This window comes from Canis lupus, chromosome 3 (genome assembly GCF_048164855.1).
Source record: "Canis lupus baileyi chromosome 3, mCanLup2.hap1, whole genome shotgun sequence".
Lineage (NCBI taxonomy): Eukaryota > Metazoa > Chordata > Mammalia > Carnivora > Canidae > Canis > Canis lupus.
In genome coordinates this window covers 23059475-23077000 of record NC_132840.1, presented here as the reverse complement: position 1 = coordinate 23077000, position 17526 = coordinate 23059475, and the positions used below count along the sequence as shown (strand labels likewise).

Genomic DNA, 17526 nt, shown 5'->3' with positions numbered 1-17526 from the left:
ATAGAGAGAGGGGCAGAGACATAGTCAGAGGGAGGAGCAGGCTCCGTTCAGGGAACCCGTTGCAGGACTTGTTCCCAGAACAGTGGGATTATGCCCTGAGCCAGAGGCAGATGCTCAACCGCTGAGCCACCCAGGTGTCCCTGTGTAGTAGCTTATAATTTAAGAGGTAACATGCACCTATCGTGGGAAACGCAGACAGTGCCAGCTTGCAGAATGTTAGCATGAAAGCTGTTTGCAGCCATCTATCTCTGGTGCATGTCTCCTTTCATTATGTAAATTTAGTAACAATTAAAAATAATATACATATGTAGAAGACAGATGAGCCAAAACAGGGGGAAAAGTTTACCCTAAATCCTGTACCTGGGCTGAACCACCAAATCTAGTTCAAATTCCTTCCCATCCCTGGGGGTGTTCCTTTTATTTTTTAAAAAACGTGAAATTTGGATATCTTACACTTCGTGGGAGCTAGCCCAAAGTGCTTTCTCTTTGCTGACTCTGTGAGCGGGGCCCAAATGGCAGCCAGGGGCCTTGTGACCTCACCGGGGTCCCTAACCTAGGTATCCATGGGGAGAATTCAGAGCACCTAACCACCTGGATGGAAAAATATTGCATATTTTCCCCAACTGCTAATCGAAATGTAGCATTTCCTCCCATCATGGATAAAGGTAACAAGTCAGTAGCACTAACAGAATCTGTGACTTCGTCACCAGTGAAATCACAGACATTTCCTGTTGTAGTACAGTCACAGCTGCTATTTTGAACTCTGATCTGTGCAGGGTCACTTTGAGTTAAAGAAGCTCTTACACTGTGAGATCCGTGCTCCTGAGAAAGCACATATGGGGCTATATCTCAGTTAAAACTAGTTTAATTTTACTGTATTTCAGTGTAATCATTTCCTTTGTAATCCTGCAAGCTTTGTGTATTTAAAAACATTCTGTGAAGTGGTTCGTTGGTTTTATAAGACTTCCAAAGAGGTCCAAATTCCCTCAAAGGTTAAGAGCCTCTGGATTGGAAAGAAATGTTTTTTTCTGAGTCACTGATGATTTACTCTCAATTTTTAATTTTTAAAAATTCAGGACCCCTTTAGAGAGCACAGTTGCCTCCCGCTTCCCAGCCAAGCCCATTCTCATTTTTCAGGGCCAAAGGTGAACCCGGCGCCAGGTTCCGGGGGAGAAAGGCAGCGGGAAGGCAGATACTGGGATGTCTCTGCCACAGAGAGAGCTGGGCAGGGCTGTTTTTGGTGGCCGTCTGCCCTTCCCTTGGATGCGTACACAGCTGGCTCTCACAGCACCGAGCCTGCCCTCCTAGAGGGATGCTTTCAGGAAAGGGTTCATCTCTACGTCCACGTGTCCTGGTGTCTTTGGACATGGGCTGGATGGGGGGATGCACAGACCCCAGAGGGGATGAGGAGGGCCCCAGCTCCTCCACATTCAGGAGGTGATTCGCCTGCCTCTGTGCTGTGGGGCAGGAAGCCCTGGGGGCCCTGGAGGTTTATGGGGGAACAGGTCAGTTCAGCATAGAGGAACAAAGACTGTGCCGCCCACTTCCTGTGTGCCAGGAGGGACAGAGTGCCTTCCCAAGTGATCTCCATGACACAGCCAAGGGCACAGGCTGATTGGTGCCAGTCAAGTTCTCCCCAGGCCTTCTGCCACTGGCCCCAAGCCCATGATTCTTCTATTACAGCCTCACTGTGGATGAGCAGGAGGTTCCCTTTGAAGGCAGAGACTTCAGGAAACCAAATTCATTTATTCATTTGGCCAATACTGAGCCTGAGGGCATGGTGTCCAGCTCCAGGAATGTGGCAGTGAGAGAAGCAGGGGCAGCGCTGGCCTCACGGAGACAGATGATTGGAAAGGAAATTTTACCATCAGTGGTGACAAGTGCTCCAGAGGACAGGGTACCACGCTGGAAATTAATGGAAGGGGCGCTGGCACGTCCTGGGAAAGCCTCTTGGAGCAGATGATACCTGAGCTATAACCTGGAGGGTGACAAGCATCCAGACATAGAAGGAGGAGGAGGCGGAGGAGGGACGAACCCTGCAGATAGAGGGCAAAGCTTCTAGAAGGGCCCGGAGGTGAGAAAAGGACTTGGTGTGGGGAGAGGCCGGCAGGGCTGGAGCACAGTGAGGGAGGTGGGTACGGGTCGGGGGTCAGAGGTTGCAGAGTATCTGGCCTTGTAGATCATGGGGCCAAGTTTGCATTTCATTACAAGTTTGAAGCAGGGTTGTGGCATAATCCGAAGGAGTGCTGCGGGGTGGGCTGCTGTGTTGTGAGTGTCTGTGCTTGTGTGGAATGGGAGGGTGGCCTGAGCTTCCGGGATTCTCAGCTGTACCAGCATCCAGGCTGCCGAGGGTTAATGTAGCTAGGCCTGGCTTCCCTGGAATTACTCTAGGTAAAACCTCCCACTGTCCGTACTCTCCTTCTGTAACACGCAGTGCCCTCATACCCTTGGCACTCACCTTCCCAGGGAGCACTGATGACAGTCTGTGAGGACCCCATATTTCCCACCTGACAGCCCTCTCAGCCCACCCAGGCAGACCAGAGACGCAGTCGGTGAGGGATGGGACGGGAGGATAGATACCCCAGACTCCTCACTCCGGGCGGGGGTGTGCCAAGGACAGTCCTGCACCGTTACCCCAAGGTTCCCAGCAGGACCCAGCTGCTCAAAGATAAAGCTGAGAATTTCAACATGCAGCAGCAAGCAGAGTGTTAAGCCAAGCACGACCCGGACGTCTGCTCAGGACTCACCGCAGCCCCCTCCATCTTCTCATAATTCTGCTTCCTTGTTTGTTGTACTGTTTTTATTCTTCTTAGCGTATGCTGGCTGGAGTGGCTTTGTGTGAGGTGCACCAAGAAAGCAGTGACGGGTCCTATGACCGGGTCTGGGGGTGGGCTGGGGCTCTCCTGGGCTGGTTCTTCTACCTCAGGGGAGCTGCTCAAGGGTAACCCCACAGTGACAACGTTGGCAGAGACCTCAGGAAGGTCCAGCTCAGGGGTGTGTGTCCACCAAACCACCTCGGCCCCTGGCTGTTTGGCTTAAGGTCTGTCTGTCCTGGCGCCGGGCCTTCCGGCCTCTGTGCAGCAGCATCCTGGCTTCTGTGTTTTAGGGAGACTTAACGCACACCTTTCTAATGGAAGGAAATGGCTCACAGGGGAGGCAGCATTTGGCCCCAAAGCCCAAGGCTGAAAACCCTCCAACCCAGCTGGCACTTCCAGGGTTCTAAACACGCAATTCAGAGAAGACAATGCAACGTGCAGAAAGTGTTACTGCGGGGCCCGGGGCTCAGCTTGGGGCCTTGCAGGAGGCCCCCCACCCCCAACCGTGTGTGGTGTGACCAGGGCTCTGAGCTCAGGAGTGGAAGGGATTTGTGTTTCCTTGAGGAGACAGCGAGCTCAGCAAAATGGATGGAAGCATGGGCTTCGGAGCAGACAGGCCTGGGTTCAGATCTGCTGGTCTCATTAGCTGACTTCTGTCATCTGTAAAACGGGATGAACGGCAGCCCTTCCCTCCCAGTTGTGTGGGCAGGACCAAATGAGAAGACGGCGTGCGTCACAGTGCCCGGCACGGAGCAGGTGTCTCACGTGTACCCTCTGTTGCCGTGATGATTCTGTGGAGTTTGTGCCTGACCCATAGTAAATGCTCAATAAATTGTGACAGTAACAATTATATTGATAAATGGTGATAGATGGAGTACTTGCAGGTCGGCCTGCCCTCAGACCCTGGGCTCACCCCCGATTTTGAGGCTAACTCCTGGGGAGCAGGGCCTGATGAAGGAGAAGACAACTTTGGTGACAGAAGTGCCCCCAGCCCTCCAGCCCCTGCAAAGCCACCTCAGTGATGGTGGCTGATCAGCCTGATGGGGAGGCCTCGGCCTGGGGAATGTTTTCTTTCCATCTGTCTCTCCGAGACATTTCTTGCCAATCAGGGCGTTGGGAAGGCGGGTGGGAAACAATGGAGCGCGTTGTCCTGCCTCCCGTTGACTCAGCCGCCGGCAGAGTTCACTCAGCGTGTAATCCTCGAGGCATGCGGAGCCTGCGGCGCGGCCCTCCGAGGGAGGAGGATAAATCGCCCCCTGTGTCAGGGAATTGGAAACAGATTGCCGGATGGGCCAGCCTATCCCAGGTGGCCTCTCCTGGGGCCTGGCCGGGCACCGCTGCCGTCACCCTCCCTGGGGGGTGTCTGAGAACACACCCCTGCTGCCGGGCCAGCCAAGCCTGCGGTGGTCAGGTTGGCCTCACCTGGGAGACGTGGGCTCCCACCAGTACAGCGTCCTTTTCTGTCTTGTCTGCTTTTATGTTTTGATGCTTATGTTTCTAGCAGAGGCTGCTCTCAGTGGCAGAGGGAAGCAGGCACCAGGGGGTTCAGATTGGGACTGGAAGTCAGTACATAGGGAACCGGGGGCATTGAGCCTTATCAGTGACCTACGGTGTGGCATTGGCCTCGCTCCTCTCCTGCTCCGGGTCTCCGGTCCTTACCGATAACATAAAGCCAGGATCGAGAAGCCACACTGTGTTGCATGAAGGAGGCAGGGAGGAGCTGTCTTCCCAAGAGGAGGTGGGAGGGCCAGAATGCAAGAAGGGAGCAATTTAGAGAGAATTTAATCCAGTAGTTCCTCACCTTGACTGCACAGCTGAGTCACCTAGGAGTTAAAATACCAGTTCCCAGGCTCTCTCCTGAAGGCTCCGGCAGGCTGGGGGCTGGGGTCTGAGAATGGAACGCAGACACCCTCCCTTGGAGACTCAAGGCAGAGCCAGTTTGAGGGGCTGAATCAGCTTTTTGCTGCATAGCTGAAACGTTTTAACAATGTCAGCATGATTTTGTTGGCTCACCGTGCTCCCTGCACCTTCCCTTCCCTCCTTCCTCTGTGGCCTTCTACTTGGGACGTGGCTGCTGCTTCCTACCAACTCGGGGTTTTCCCACGTCCTATAGGTGGGATGTGGGCTCTTCACCTGTGAACTTGGGACATCAGCAGGCTCACTCACAGGCTGGCTGTGTGGCTGATGAATGAATGTGTGCAGCCACATTGTTCATGACACCAAGCCCCGTTGTTCATGGTGTATCTGGGCTCCGGATCTCCAAGCAGTCACTTTTACCAGAGATGTAAAGAGAGAGACTCAGACATACAGGTCATATAGCAGATGCTCACCTTTTTGAGAAGCCTGTTGGATGGTAGGTTGGGCAAGAGGGAGATGAAGAGGGAAATCATGGGTATCAACTTTGTCAGGAGTGCGATGCTGTGGGACACTGATGGGGTGGCCCCCACTTGGCTATGGGAAGTTGGTTCCCAGGTCCATCACCTTTTGGAAGAGGGGTTAGCTTTATTACTATGGTGATTTGGATTGATATAGACTCTTTGTCATTAGTAGTGATTATCAGCACTCAATAATAATGATGGTGGGGCTGCTTGTAGGATGTGTGGGGCTCCAGGCAGCTATTTTTTCCTGGGTTTGTATCTTAATAAACTATCTTAATGAGTCCACATCAGTGTCAACACCATCCTGGTGGCCTAATCTCATGCAGTCCTGCTGACACATACTACATCACCAATGGCACAGGCCTGGGATAACTCATAGGTGCAAATCCCCAAGCTCCTTAGGGCATCTGGTCGACCTCTCCTGTGGAGGTTTGGAGGGTGGGAGGGAATGAGGATAGAGGCTTGAATGAATCCCCTCCTAGCTTGGGTGGCATTGCCTAGTGAGCTGGTCCCAGACACTGGAGGGAGTTTAGGAAATTTTGAGGAAGGTGCCCCAAAGTGTGGGGCTCCCTGGGGTGGGTCCTTGGGGGTAAGAGTCCTACCTATTCAAGTTTAAGAGTGATATGATGTTCTATCTGTATATCATTACAATTATACAATTAAAATAATTTTTATTAGATCCCTGATGTTTATGTCAGTAAGTATTATCTTTGTGATTTATTGGCTATTGTATTAGTTGGGATTGGATTCAGCTATGAGTGGTAGAGACTGGAAAAATAGTGCCTTCACGATGAGAGAAGTTGATTTCTCTCTTGAGTCGTGGGCTGTCGGGACTGGTGGGTGCCACTGCTGCATAGCCTGCGGGGATCAGGCCCTCCAGCTCACCCCTTTGCCCTCCCAGATGTGGCCCCCGTGGACCAAGATGGCCAGCCTGTCCGAGTTCTCGGCAATGGGATGGAAGAAGATGCTCTTTTGGCTCCTCTGCCAGAGGGCCTCACTCTCGATTGTTTTTTTTTTTTAAATATTTTATTTATTCATTCATGAGAGACACACACACACACACACACAGAGACAGAGACACAGGCAGAGGGAGAAAGCAGGCTCCACGCAGGGAGCTCGATGTGGGACTCGATCCCAGGACTCCAGGATCATGCCCTGGGCTGAAGGCAGGCGCTAAACCGCTGAGCCACCCAGGGATCCCCCTCCATTGATTTTAATTAGAAGGGCAGTTAACCTTGATCACGTCTACTTTGTGGGCCCAGGGTGGGAGGTGACTGCTCCATCTCGGAACATGGAATAGCAGCTGTCTTCAGGAGAGTCTGAGCCCCTGGCTCCTGGCATGGGCCAGTGACCCCAGTCACCCCAGAGCTCCTCCTCCCCCATTCCCACACTCCCACCGGTGGCCCTCTCCCAATCTGCCGCTCAGGCTCTTCTCTCCCTCACTCTCTGCCCTTCTCTGGTGTTTATGATTTGCTCTGCTAGAGGGTAGTGGCCCTGACCCTTCCCCACGGGGAAGAGGAGAGCTGGGGGTGGGGGCTCTGATAGCCGGAGGGGGGGTGATGCTGGGCGGCCACCCACCAGACAGGAAGGAGCGTCGCTCCTCAGCCCCGGACTTGCTGTCTGTCCTGTGATGAGCTAACATTTGCTTATTTTCCTGAAGGGTGTGTGAGTGGTGCTAGAAGCTCACCTCTGCCTCTCCTCCCCCTCAGCCCCCTGCTGCCTCGAGGTCCAGCTCAGTTCAGCTGAGTGACTGTTTATTCAGCACTTCCCACGTGAAGTATTTGGGATGATTTCCGTGGGAGAGTTTGCCAGAACAAATCAGGAGATCAAAATGTCCAAGTGTTGTCAAGGTTCTTGGGACTGATTCCTATTGCTTTCTGTTCCCATGGGTAGGGCAGGAGGCTGCTGTTTTTACCATGTCCTCGCCAGCACTGGGTATTATATTGTTTTCATATTTTACCAGATGTACCCTTTGGAGGTCAATTTTTCTCACAGGCGGTTATCCTCCGAGATGCGAGGACTGGGCTCTCCCAGGTCTCAGGCTGAGCAGGGCTCTTGGAAGGAAGGTGGGAGCCTATGCGAAGGAAGGTGGGAAGATAGGGACCCTTGTGCTCTGCTGGACAAAGTATAACCTGGTGCAGACCTCAGGGAGCTCACGCTGGTTCTTTCTGTTCTGATGGACCACCTGTGTGTACTTGCACTGGGTGTGCCCCTCCCTGACAGGCATCATCAGTCCCCAGAACCTGGGAATGTGTTAGCCTACACAGCAAAAGGGACTTGTCAGATGTGGTCAAGTTAAGGACCCGGAGGCGGGGAGATGATCCTGGATAATCCCAGCCCAGTGTCATCACACGGGTCACTGTCAAGGGTGCAAGGGAGCCAGAGTCAGAGTAGGACCTTAATGAAGGAGGCAGAAGTCAGGATGAAGCAGCCAAGAGCTGAGGATGTGGGACCTCTGGACACTGGGAGAGGTAAGAACCAGATTCTCCCCTGGTGCCTCCAGAAGGAACCAGCCCTGCCTACACCTTGATGTTAGTCCACTGAGGCCTATTTTATTTTACTTTATTTTTTTAAAGATTATTTATTTATTTATTCATGAGAGACACAAAGAGTGAGAGAGAGGCAGAGACACAGGCAGAGGGAGAAGCAGGCTCCATGCGGGGAGCCCGACGTGGGACTCGATCTGGGTCTCCAGGATCACGCCCTGGGCTGAAGGCAGGCGCTAAACCACTGAGCCACCCAGGGATCCCCTGGGGCCTATTTTAGATGTCTGCCTTCCAGAATAAACTGCAGGTAATGAAGTTGTGTTGTCTGAAAGCCATGAAGTTTGAGATCACTTGTCACAGCAACCCTGGGAACTGAGTGTAGCCAGTGGTTCTGCTTCGGTGCATTTCACGAGGTCTGTATGGGGGTGCGGGTGAGGGTGTTTGTGGTGGAGGGGGAGCCGGGGAGGGTTGGTGAGACCCGTGGGGAGTGGTGGGCTGGTAGGGGGTGGGGGGAGCGGCATACCAGCAGGCTGCAGGGCTTGGAGATGGCAGACCAGCTGTGCACAGAGCGCCACGGGGTGGGGGACCCCCAGTGCTGACCAGGGGGACACGGCGGCACACTGGAGTGGTGGAGTGGCACCTGGGAGGGCCTGCTGCTCAGAAACTGGCGATATTGCTATCTCAGTCCAGGTGCTAATACCCTGGCCGTGGTCAGTTTGCACTTAGGGCAGGTGCACTTCTCCATATGAATATTTTCCTTCCATTAAAAGTTCTACACTTAAAAAAAAAAAAAATCACATACACAAAACAGCAACACACACCTTTCAAGAACACCTTTAAGTCTGTGGGTAATATGAAGCACAGTAAAAGGCCCCCCATGGTGGAGGGAGCAGGAGCTGGGTACAGGGATAGAAGGGTGTTTGTGACTCCAGATGGAGAATGGTAACATGCTGTTAGGTCCAGAATAGAAAGGACCGGGCTCTGTGAGGCTGGGGGAAGTTGAGCTGGAAAGCTTCTGGAAGCTGCCTGGGGAGTACAGGAGGGGTGCTTCCCCTCCCTTCTATCCCAGAATGGTCAGATTTCACTGTGAACGTTCAAAATACCAGATGGAAGACTCTGTACACAGCACAGTGGTGTGGACGTGGGCAAAGCCTGCCTCTGCTCCAGAAACTACTCCCTGTCACGGGAGGGAGACCTGGGCCGAATCAGTGGTCCCAAGGGGTCCATGAGGGCCCTTTGGTCTCTTCAGCAAGGACCGAGTGCTAACAAAGGGTCTGGGTTCCTTGAATAAGATGATCATGTTGTGTTGGATCCATCAGAGGCCTGTAGCAGCCCGACTGGAGCGGAGGGGACAGGGGCTGTCCCGGGCCACACGCTGATGCGCTGGCCCCTGTCAGCCGGGTCCAGACAGGCCTCCCTTTCCTGGGACTGCTGTGAGCTCAGGCCAAGGGCAGCAGGTCTAGTGGCCCCCGTCCCTGCTGTACCCCTGCCAAGGCCACCTGCAGAGAGGGGACAGAGGCCTCCCGCTTGGGAGGTGGGAAGCAAGTCCACTCAAAACCACCCGCCTCAGCACTGCCTCGGCCAGCCTTCTACATAAACACAGCAGTGTTTAAAGAATCCGCAGGGAGGTGTTTTGGCCTGGAGGGAGGGAAGGTTCCGGGCCTCACTCTGAGCCAAGCCAGGACCCACCCATTCTTGGGGCAGAGTAAAGCCATCATCCTCTGTCATTTCTCAGTCCTGCCAAGGTCCTGCAGCAGGAGGTGGCTATTGACTATGGAGCTGCATTTGGGCAGGCTCTGGGTCCCCTCCTGGAACACGGTGCTAGGTGGAAGACTTGAGTCCCTAAGCACTGACAGAGGAAATTCCAGGGTGCGTTTGCTGATGGACGTGTCTTGGAAGGCGGCTGGTTACATTGGCACCGTCCCAGCACTCTTGCTCTCCCCTTCCTGCCCTCCCACTCCCCAACTTCTCTTTTGTCTTCAAAAGAAAAAAATATCAAAACCAGAGAGATGCCAGAAAGCACAACCAAAACAACCAGAGAGAACCCTACTTGGTCAAGAAAAGTGACAAACGCTTAAAGGCATAAAATCATCACCAGCACCTTTATAGGAGCTTCTGTTTACCGGCTGGAAGAAAGGCAGTCCCTGCCCTGAGGGCCACACACAAACTTTGCCATCTTCTAAGTACCTACAATATACTGGTTTTGTTTCTTGTTAACTGAGGCATAGTGTAAATACAGTCAAGTGCACTCCTGTGAAGGGTGCAGCCCGGTGAGTTACTACATATGTGTCCCTGAGACACAAAGAGCTCCCCAGCACCTCCTTCCTCAGCAGCGCCCGTCACCCCAGCTCACCATGATCCTGACTTCCACAGTATTCATTTTGCAGCTTTTGAACTTCGTGTCCGTGGAATCATGCAGCAGGTCCTCTTCTGTGCTGGCTTCTCTCACTTGTCTGACATCCATTCGGGTAGTGCGGTGTGGCAGGTCTGCTCTTCTCTTGCTACCCAGAATTCTGTTGTGAGAGCATGTCCCAGTGTGTTTACACATCCCCCTGCTGACACTCATTTGGATCATTTCCATTTTTTTTGGACACTTTGAATAAAGCGTCCACAAGCCTTCTTGTGTAGGTCCTTTGGTGTCTCTGTGCCACTGTAGCCCCATGGTGTGCAGACATTGTTACTGTCCCCACGTCATAAATGGGGAACCTGGGAGATGACAAGTTTTAGCACCTTGTCCAAAGTCCCAAAGTAAAGAGCAGGGTTGGGATTCCAGCCAGACCCATGTGCTGGAGAGCCACGCTGTTTGCAAAAGGCACAGCACTTCAGGAGTAAAGGGGCAAAAGACTCCAGGGTTGTGAAGCATGGGCAGTTTGTCTGAGTTCCCCTCCTCCTCCCTGGCAGAGGGATGCCTGGCCCATTCCACACTCTCCATTCTCTCTGTCCTCACCCAAGCCCAGCTGTGTGCTCATGGCCTGAGAGAGCCCCTGACAGCTGTATTCGATGTTCCAGAGAAATGCAGGCTCTCTCTCAGCTGCTGGGGGAAAGCCTTGCAAATCCTGTGACAAACCGCTCTAATCTGGTGTTTAATGTGGAGCCTGATGTCGGCAGCAGCGAGTGAGGGCGCCGGCTTTGGGAAACACGATCGGTGCCAAGCCTAGGAGCGTGCATCTGGCCCTCGCCAGGCAGCCAGCCTGCTGATCCCCCAGCTGAGCGCAGCTGGAGGCTGGATAGCTTCACTTTGGCCTCATGGGCTGGGTTTGCTGACCCTGGGTGGATGTGAGCAATAATGAAATGACCCACGTGAAATGCCAGCACAGCCTCAGTGAATGTGAGCTGGCTTATTGTTTTCCATTGTTCATAATTGGGGCTTATGACCTGAGCAATCTACCCCACAGGTCCCTTATCTGCGTCCCTTATCTGAGACCCCGGGGGGCATATCTGTTTCAGAATTTGTTGGATTTTAGAACGTTAAATCATTGCTTATATTGTATATCATTAACAGCCCCGTGGGATCCTGGGCATTCTGGGTAATGAAACTCACTGAGTTTCTGCAGCAAGCTGTATGGGTTTGGAGCCTTGACCAGCCTCACCACTCTCTTCAGGGATGGCTCCACTGCCAAATGAGTGTGCTGCAAATTTGGGAAGAAACTTGTATGATTTGGGAACTGGTGATACAAGGTTAGGTCATGGCTTCAGACCACTGTGAGATGGATGAGCTTATCTATGAAGAGTTCATAGAGCAAATACAAGGGACACACTGTTCATAATCTTCATAATCACAACGTGAGTGTGCTTGTGTGTGTGTGTGTGTGTGGTGTCTCTTTGATTTTGTTGTTGTTTTGGTACATTTCTAGCTCATGAGTCTGCCATTTAAGCAGAGCACTGTGGGGACAGCTCATCTCTGCGTGGAGGCTTGAACGCCGCAGGTGATTGATGGCTGGGTTCTGGGATCATCTGAAGGCTGGCTCACTCACATGTCTAGCAGGTAATGCTGGCCGTTAACCAGGGACCACAGGGCACGGTTAGTCACCCACTGCACTTGGTCTTCCTGTGGCTGCTTGGACTTCTTTTCAGCATGGAACAGCGGTCTAGACCTACAAGGTGGAGGTGAATGGCATTGTTATGGTCTGGTCTTGGTGGTCATTTCCATCATACTTTACTGGTGGAGACAGTTGTAAAGTTCCCCCCAGGTTCAAGAGGAGGGGACATCCCAGTACTGAATGGGAGGAGTGTCAGCATCACATCCATAAGAAGAGCATGTGACATGGGATCAGTTATGGTGGTAATCTTAGAAAAATACCTGCCTGCCACAGGAAGGCCCTCTGGGAGTCTCTCAGGTGTCCGAAGTCTGGACAGCCCTCCTGCCAAGGCATAAACCACTGTGTGCTGCCTGGGAGCCTGTGGCCACCTCCAGTCTCAGGACCCTTTAAGCTAAAGATAGTTATTGGTATCCTTATTAGTGGTAATCTTGAAAAAATTTAGATATAATTCTATAATATATTTATTTATAAACATAGATATTTATTTTATACTTTTATTTATTATGTATTTATAATAGCATTTCCATATCTATAATAGATATTTGTTTTTTATTTATTTATTTATTTATTTATTTATTTATGGATTTTATTTATTTATTCATGAGAGACACACACACACACACACACACAGAGGCAGAGACACAAGCAGAGGGAGAAAAGCAGGCTCCATGCAGGGAGCCCGATGTGGGATTCGATCCTGGGTCTCCAGGATGAGGCCCTGGGCTGAAGGCGGTGCTAAACCACTGAGCCACCCAGGCTGCCCTTATTTATTTTTTAAAACATTTATTTTATAGGGGTGCTTGGGTGGGTGTCTCAGTCTGGTTAAGCATCTGACTCTCGATTTCAGCTCAGGTCATGATCTCAGGGTGGTGAGATCGAGCCCAACATTGAGATCTATGCTGGGTGTGGAGCCTGCTTAAGATTCTCTCTCCCTCTCCTCTACCCCTCCCCACTTGTGCTCTCTCTTTCTTTCAAAAGAAACCACATTTATTTTATACAATTACTGTATTTTTATTACTTTTACACAGTTGCTTTTACTTTCTACATGTAGCATATTGTATATAATATAGTCACATTTGTATATGTAAAATATATTTATTTATATATAAACATTTTTTAAAAGATCTTATTTGAGAGAGAGAGAGCTAGCAAAAGAGAGCATGAGCAGGGGTTGGGGAGAAGCAGGGAGTGGGGAGAAGGAGAAGCAGGCTCCCCACTAAGCAGGAAGCCCAATGCAGGCTGTTCCCAGGACCTCGAGATCATAACCTGAGCTGAAGGCATATGTTCAACAGACTGAGCCACCCAGGCGCCCTTATATGTAAACATTTTGTAATGATTATAAGATTTACCACTTTAATTACTGGTGATCCTCTAATAAAGACTAGAAATTTATGATCATATTGGGAGTATCTATCAGAATGTTGGCTTTTCACAGGTAGTTTCCCTAGGAATCATGTCTCTTCCAGGAGGAAGAATTTTCTGAGGGTATTTTTAGGCAGTATTTCTGGGGATATTTCAGCACAAGTGAGGAGAGTTAATGGCAGTGAAAAGGGAGCAGTTGGAACATTGGTACCTAAAGTTTCCAGCAAGTGGGTTATCCTAGGTTAGAATGGTTAAGACAAGTAAAAAAGCCAAAAACTTTACACAGGCTCCTGGATTGCCTAAACAGAGAATGACAATCCAACTTAATTTTTAAAGAAAGTCGTAGACACCCAGAACTGGAGGGAGGCTTGAGGATTAGGTAATCATGTGCATCTTAAGTTGGGGTGCACATAACCCCAAGGGTCGACAGAATGGGTGAGAGAATTACAACATAAACATACTAGGCTTTGGTTTTCCCTGGATGCCAAGCAATCTAAGACGTTTTCAGTATTCAAACAAACATGGATATATTTTGGAGTAGAATGTAGAATCTCCATAATTTTTAAGGATTAAACAGAAAACTTCAAAGAAATTCCATACTGGCAGCAGCCTGGCTTGAGGGAAAATCATGGAGAGCTCCCATCCACCCCCTACAAAGTCCTTGCTTGCTCTCTGTCATAGGGGACACTTCGGGGGAAAAGCATGAGAAGCCATGTACTAGCTGACAGTTCCTACTGTGTGTGAGCTCTCCACAAGACTAGTTCCTGGGGCAAGAAGTACTGAGGAAAGGAAAGAGAGAGAGGATGGAAGGGAGCCGAGAGGAGGAGATTGCTGTAGGCCAATCTCCAGGAAGTGCTGGAGCTGTTCCCTCCAGCCCCCAGCCACTGTGGCCACTGACCAGAAATCCAACTGGTCTGCACTGTGGTGTCCTGTAGTTGTAAACACACACTGGTTTTCGAAGACTTCGTATGAAGAAGAATTCAAAGTATCTCATTAATTATTAGATTCATTTTATAGTGAAATGACAATATTTTGGGGATAGTAGGTTAAATAAATAGATTTTATCTATCTATTTATGTATGTATGTATGTATTTATTTTTTTTTAATTTTTAAAAATTTTTATTTTATTTTATTTATGATAGGCACACAGTAAGAGAGAGAGAGAGGCAGAGACACAGGCAGAGGGAGAAGCAGGCTCCATGCACCGGGAGCCCGACGTGGGATTCGATCCCGGGTCTCCAGGATCGCGCCCTGGGCCAAAGGCAGGTGCTAAACCGCAGCGCCACCCAGGGATCCCTATTTATTTATTTTAAAGGTTTTATTTTATTTATTTATTCATGAGAGACAGAGAGAGGCAGAGACACAGGCAGAGGGAGAAGCAAGATCCCCACAGGGAGCCGTATATGGGACTCGATCCCAGGACAGGGATCAGATCCTGAGCCGAAGGCAGACACCCAACCGCTGAGCCTCCCAGACATCCCAATACATTTCATTTATTTCTTTAATGTGTCTATTTAAAACATTAGAATTATTTATGTGGCTTGCATTATATATTTTTTTATTGGGTGTATTGGGTTAGAGTATAATGTAGAGCAGATAATAGATCTGATGTAATAGACCATAGAACTATGTCCTTCCTATAACATCTTGGGTGACTAGTTTTGGGCAAAACAAGCTACTGAAAAAAGTGTTTTAGGTAAAGCCTGTATCTTTCCTGACCTCCAAACAAACATTGGGCTGGCCTACCTCCACCCTTTTGTTGACCCTGTTCTGCTGGGAATTTCCACTTCCCTTGACTATTCTAAGCCAACCCATCCTTCAACACACAGCTTAAGTTTCGTTACTGTCAAAAGTATTCTTTGTCCTATATCTTCCACTCAGCTCCACAGAGAATCTCTCCTTCTTAGAAGTTTTAACAAGGTTGCTCTCCCAATAATTAATATGATAAATCAATAATTCACTCATCAATAGTCTTTATTCTCTTATGGGCTAAAAGCAATGGCATGACTTTTTGTTATTTCTTTAGGAGGTTGCTCAGTCTCTCATTGTTGCTCAGGCTCACTCTGAAAGTGAGCAGGAAGGTCAGAACCCAGTGGGGGAACCAGTGAGTTGTGCCACACTTCTTCCCAACACTCAGTTCATTCAGCTGCATAGGGCTGGATATCCCCATCTGTTTACCAGGGTCCCACACACAATAGCAGAAACTATTGGTTAGGGGCATCAGGATCCCCACCAGTGCTTTTCTCTAGCCACAAAGGCCTGCATGAGTCAGATATGCGCTGCTTCTGCCTCCCTTCATGCCAGGGGGTGTCAAGTGACTCCATTCTGGTTCAATAAGCCAGAGGAAAGTAAAGTCAGCAGAGAATTTTAGGGAAGAGTTTTATTCCTTTGTAAAGGAAAAGAAGATATGTGAAGAGTCATGAGAAGAGATTTTTTTTTTTTTTTTTTTTTTTTTTTTACTGTCCTGGCCCTGCCACTGAATGTCGTTGAGGTGACTGGTGTTGCAGCAGCCACCTTGGTACCATGAGGTGATAATGTGAGGGGGAGAAGTTGAGGGTGGCAGAACAGAAAGACACAAAGGTCCTGGGCAAGGATGACATTGTTGTGTTGCCAAAACAACCCCAGGACTACCTACTTACAGATTTTTAAAAATGTGATATAACTGCATGTTTTTATCATTTAAACCATCTTTAGTTGAGCATTTCTGTTCCTTACACCAGAATGCCTCCTAACTGGTATGCACTCCACATTATCACAGAGAAAAAGAACTCACGCATTAACCATAATGTGTAGTATAAATGAATGCTTCCATCGAAGCAGAAAGCGACAGTCTTACCTTTCCAAAGTATTGACCAATCTGAACTTGAATAGCCCTAGCAGCTATGGCTTCTTGGGGCCAGGCCTGGTGACCCTTGACCAGCAGTGTCTCATTTAATTGTCTTGACAACTCTGTGAGGTAGGCACTGGAGCCACCTTTACAGAAGAGAGAACCGTGGCTTGGAGGGGTGACATTGTGTGTCCAGAGTCACATGGCAGGTAGTGAGCAAATTGGAACCCTGACTGCCACCACTGGCCTCTCATGCTTCTGTGACCCAAGCTTCATGTGAGTCTTTGTAATGAAGCTGGCACATAACACCAGGGAAGATGTGGGAAAAAAGATAGAAAGAAAAGAAAAAAAGAGAAGACCTAATCCACCCTCTGTCAAAGGACATGCTTGTTACCTATTCCCAGGCTACTTACTACTTATTTGGGGCTGCATTAAAGATGTTAGCTATTGTAAGTTTTTCTTTCCTGCAGGTAGGCCATTTCTTTTTTTTTCTTTTTAAGAGAAACACTTTTACAATCCTGAGGTCTTTTATTTTCTTTACAGTTATCATGCCATGAATTCATAGGGAATGGGTTCCAGCAGTTCAGGCTCCTTTCCATTGGTTCTCACAAAGTGTGCTTCTCTGGGTGGGGCAGGCTGGCGCTTCAGTTGGACCCAAGTACCTTTCTCTTTGGCTTCCTTCTTTATCTGATCATTTTCCTTCACACACTTCAGGAAGTTATCTCGGTTCTTTGAGTGTTTAATATGCTCAATGAGGACATTAATTCTCTTGGCAAGAATCTTGCCCTTAACTTGTTTGTTTACAACAATGCCAACAGCATGCTAAGTAACATCATAGACTCTTCCAGTTTTGCCATGGTAACATTTGTGGGGCATTCCTTTTTGAACAGTGCCCATTCCCTTGACGTCCACAATATCACCTTTCTTATAGATTCGCATGTATGTGGCCAAGGGAACAACTCCATGTTTTCTAAAAGGCCTAGAGAACATATAGCGGGTACCTCTCCTCTTTCCCTTTGTGTTGGTCATTTTGACAAATTACTGGAAGATGGCGGTTCCAGCCGAAAGGAGGTAGGCCATTTCTAAATGGACACATCACATTCTTGATCTCAAAATAACACATGAAAGACATAAGAAAGAGAAAATGTTCAGTAGGTTTATAGTCTCTCCCTTATGCCAATAAACAGAAGAGGCAAGAATATAACAGTAGAGTCAAGGTGACCAACCTCCAAACACGAAACATGCTCATCAGAGAAGTTGAAAAGTGTTAATGGAAAGGAACTTAGTTCTGCTTCAAGTTAGTCTGGAATAAATCTTCTTGTGAGAGACGAAATGAATTTGCTGTTCTAAGAATGACCTGATTTCTCACAGCCTGTGGTCCGTGAAAACCGGTGTTTTAGCATTTTTTTTTATGTTATTATGTTATAATCAGATGTCCCAAGAACTACTTTCCCCAACATCCTTTGTTCCAAGTAGAATTACAGATGAGTTTCTTTTAAACTCTCAAAAACAAAAACAAGAGCCGTGTATATAATATAGAGAGAACTTGAATTTTCTGTATTGTACAATGAACATAACTGGAGTCCAAACTTTGATGATGCAATATTATTAAGCAT

The 17526-nt window shown here is 49.1% G+C and overlaps 1 long non-coding RNA gene and 1 pseudogene across 1 annotated transcript in view; one reads left to right on the top strand and one right to left on the bottom strand.

Annotated features, from left to right (window-relative positions):
- Positions 1-1467: 1467 nt before the first annotated feature.
- LOC140630024 (uncharacterized) overlaps positions 1468-17526 on the top strand; it is a 48290-nt gene continuing 32231 nt past the window's right edge. The window contains exon 1 of the long non-coding RNA XR_012027830.1: positions 1468-2074. This is a non-coding gene — a long non-coding RNA (uncharacterized lncRNA). The remainder of the gene's footprint in view (positions 2075-17526) is intronic.
- Positions 16419-16957, bottom strand: LOC140630022 (large ribosomal subunit protein eL21-like; annotated as a pseudogene).